This window comes from Corythoichthys intestinalis, chromosome 13, assembly GCF_030265065.1.
Source record: "Corythoichthys intestinalis isolate RoL2023-P3 chromosome 13, ASM3026506v1, whole genome shotgun sequence".
Classification (NCBI taxonomy): Eukaryota; Metazoa; Chordata; class Actinopteri; order Syngnathiformes; family Syngnathidae; genus Corythoichthys; species Corythoichthys intestinalis.
Genome location: NC_080407.1, coordinates 22,346,611 through 22,351,060, shown reverse-complemented (window position 1 = coordinate 22,351,060; position 4,450 = coordinate 22,346,611).

Below are 4,450 nucleotides of genomic sequence, written 5' to 3'. Positions count from 1 at the left end.
CCATGGACGTCAATGGTATCAACTTACATAACCGTCAATGGAATCCAAGTACATTGGCATCAAAAGAATGAACAAACATGAAGAAATGCCATTGGAAATGAATGGGAAGTTTGGACGTCCCTGGACGTCAATGGCATCACCCTCCATAAGTAGCAATGCAATCGGGGACATTTGGGGGACAGGTCCTATTGATATCTAGTCATTTTCTGTTGATTTGGGGAAAAAAAAAAATTTCCCATTGAAAATGAATGGGAAAAATTTTGGACGTCCATGGACGTCAATGGTATCAACTTACATAAGCGTCAATGGAATCCAAGTACATTGGCATCAATAAAATGAACAAACATGAAGAAATGCCATTGGAAATGAATGGGAAGTTTGGACGTCCCTGGACGTCAATGGCATCACCCTCCATAAGTAGCAATGCAATCGGGGACATTTGGGGGACAGGTCCTATTGATATCTAGTCATTTTCTGTTGATTTGGGGAAAAAAAAAAATTTCCCATTGAAAATGAATGGGTAAAATTTTGGACGTCCATGGACGTCAATGGCAGCACCCCCCATAAGCGTCAATGGAATTGGGGACGTTTGGGATATACGTCCTATTGATATCTGGTCATTTTCTGTTGATTTGGAGAAATTTAGTTTTTTCCCCATTGAAAATGAATGGGAAAAATTTTGGACGTCCATGTAAGTCAATGGCGGCACCCTTCATAAGCGTCAATGGAATTGGGGAAGTTTGGGGGACACGTCCTATTGATATCTGGTCATTTTCTGTTGATTTGGGGTAATTTTGTTTTTTCCCCATTGAAAATGAATGGGAAAAATTTTGGACGTCCATGGCAGTCAATGGCATCGACATCTATATAGTCAGTTGAATCCAAGTACATTGGCATCAGTAGATTCGACATGCATGGCCGTCAATGGCATCAATGCAATGTAAATTCCATTGGAAATCCCATTGGAAGTGAATGGGACTTTTCCCATTCGAAATGAATGGGATAGTTTTTGGCAAATTTCCGAGGAAGCGTAATTTTTTTCCAAATTCTGTATACAACTTTTATGCCCCTCACCGTCCCGGAATTTTTGATGCCCAAATTATGTGATTTGGTCAAAAATTGTAGGACTAGATACATTTTGAAACTTTTTTTTTTTTCACGGAAAATTGCCGTTTACGGACGAACGGAAAAATTTTCGGGGCCATTTGTAAAGTTTCCTGTGTCACGCGAAAATTCCGGTCGTGCCGATACTTGAACGGTGCCGATCGGTCTAACGGTTCGGGCTGTGAAGCGCGCGTTTTTTTTCCATTCAAAATGAATAGGAAAGTTTTTGGCAAATTTCCGGGGAACCGTAAATTTTTGCCAAATTCTGTATACAACTTTTATGCCCCTCACCGTCCCGGAATTTTTGATGCCCAAATTATGTGATTTGGTCAAAAATTGTAGGACTAGATACATTTTTAAACTTTTTTTATTTTTTGGAAAATTGCCGTTTACGGGCGAACGGAAAATTTTTCGTGGCGGTTTGAAAAATTCCCATCGTCACGCGAAAAATCCGGTCGTGCCGATACTTGAACGGTGCCGATCGGTGCTACGGTTTGGGCTGTGCGTTGGCTCAAAAAAACGCGGAGAATAAGATGAATAATAATAATAACTAGAAACTGCAATTTCGGGAGAAATTACACACCTTGGTCTTTCCTCTGTGGAGACACAGATCTTAGCCCCACTCAGGTCTATCAATAGAATGGATCATAATGCCAGTCATTGGCAAAAAACAAAGTAAAAGCCGTTAGAAATGAATGGGAGAATTGGACGTCCATGGACGTCAATGGCGGCACCTTTCATAATTGTTAATGGAATCGGGGAAGTTTGGGGGACACGTCCTAATGATATCTAGTCATTTTCTGTTGATTTGGGGAAAAAAAAAAAATTCCCATTGAAAATGAATGGGAAAAATTTTGGACGTCCATGGACGTCAATGGTATCAACTTACATAAGCGTCAATGGAATCCAAGTACATTGGCATCAATAAAATGAACAAACATGAAGAAATGCCATTGGAAATGAATGGGAAGTTTAGACGTCCATGAACGTCAATGGCATCACCCTCCATAAGCGGCAATGCAATCGGGGACATTTGGGGGAAACGTCCTAATGATATCTAGTCATTTTCTGTTGATTTGGGAAAAAAAAAAAAAAATCCCATTGAAAATGAATGGGAAAAATTTTGGACGTCCATGGACGTCAATGGTATCAACTTACATAAGCGTCAATGGAATCCAAGTACATTGGCATCAATAAAATGAACAAACATGAAGAAATGGCTTTGGAAATGATTGGGAAGTTTGGACGTCCATGGACGTCAATGGCATCACCCCCCATAAGCGGTAATGCAATCGGGGACATTTGGGGGACACGTCCTAATGATATCTAGTCATTTTCTGTTGATTTGGGAAAAAAAAAAAAAAACCCCATTGAAAATGAATGGGAAAAATTTTGGACGTCCATGGACGTCAATGGTATCAACTTACATAAGCGTCAATGGAATCCAAGTACATTGGCATCAATAAAATGAACAAACATGAAGAAATGCCATTGGAAATGAATGGGAAGTTTAGACGTCCATGAACGTCAATGGCATCACCCTCCATAAGCGGCAATGCAATCGGGGACATTTGGGGGAAACGTCCTAATGATATCTAGTCATTTTCTGTTGATTTGGGAAAAAAAAAAAAAAATCCCATTGAAAATGAATGGGAAAAATTTTGGACGTCCATGGACGTCAATGGTATCAACTTACATAAGCGTCAATGGAATCCAAGTACATTGGCATCAATAAAATGAACAAACATGAAGAAATGGCTTTGGAAATGATTGGGAAGTTTGGACGTCCATGGACGTCAATGGCATCACCCCCCATAAGCGGTAATGCAATCGGGGACATTTGGGGGACACGTCCTAATGATATCTAGTCATTTTCTGTTGATTTGGGGAAAAAAAAAAAATTCCCATTGAAAATGAATGGGAAAAATTTTGGACGTCCATGGACGTCAATGGTATCAACTTACATAACCGTCAATGGAATCCAAGTACATTGGCATCAAAAGAATGAACAAACATGAAGAAATGCCATTGGAAATGAATGGGAAGTTTGGACGTCCCTGGACGTCAATGGCATCACCCTCCATAAGTAGCAATGCAATCGGGGACATTTGGGGGACAGGTCCTATTGATATCTAGTCATTTTCTGTTGATTTGGGGAAAAAAAAAAATTTCCCATTGAAAATGAATGGGAAAAATTTTGGACGTCCATGGACGTCAATGGTATCAACTTACATAAGCGTCAATGGAATCCAAGTACATTGGCATCAATAAAATGAACAAACATGAAGAAATGCCATTGGAAATGAATGGGAAGTTTAGACGTCCATGAACGTCAATGGCATCACCCTCCATAAGCGGCAATGCAATCGGGGACATTTGGGGGAAACGTCCTAATGATATCTAGTCATTTTCTGTTGATTTGGGAAAAAAAAAAAAAAATCCCATTGAAAATGAATGGGAAAAATTTTGGACGTCCATGGACGTCAATGGTATCAACTTACATAAGCGTCAATGGAATCCAAGTACATTGGCATCAATAAAATGAACAAACATGAAGAAATGGCTTTGGAAATGATTGGGAAGTTTGGACGTCCATGGACGTCAATGGCATCACCCCCCATAAGCGGTAATGCAATCGGGGACATTTGGGGGACACGTCCTAATGATATCTAGTCATTTTCTGTTGATTTGGGGAAAAAAAAAAAATTCCCATTGAAAATGAATGGGAAAAATTTTGGACGTCCATGGACGTCAATGGTATCAACTTACATAACCGTCAATGGAATCCAAGTACATTGGCATCAAAAGAATGAACAAACATGAAGAAATGCCATTGGAAATGAATGGGAAGTTTGGACGTCCCTGGACGTCAATGGCATCACCCTCCATAAGTAGCAATGCAATCGGGGACATTTGGGGGACAGGTCCTATTGATATCTAGTCATTTTCTGTTGATTTGGGGAAAAAAAAAAATTTCCCATTGAAAATGAATGGGTAAAATTTTGGACGTCCATGGACGTCAATGGCAGCACCCCCCATAAGCGTCAATGGAATTGGGGACGTTTGGGATATACGTCCTATTGATATCTGGTCATTTTCTGTTGATTTGGAGAAATGTAGTTTTTTCCCCATTGAAAATGAATGGGAAAAATTTTGGACGTCCATGTAAGTCAATGGCGGCACCCTTCATAAGCGTCAATGGAATTGGGGAAGTTTGGGGGACACGTCCTATTGATATCTGGTCATTTTCTGTTGATTTGGGGTAATTTTGTTTTTTCCCCATTGAAAATGAATGGGAAAAATTTTGGACGTCCATGGCAGTCAATGGCATCGACATCTATATAGT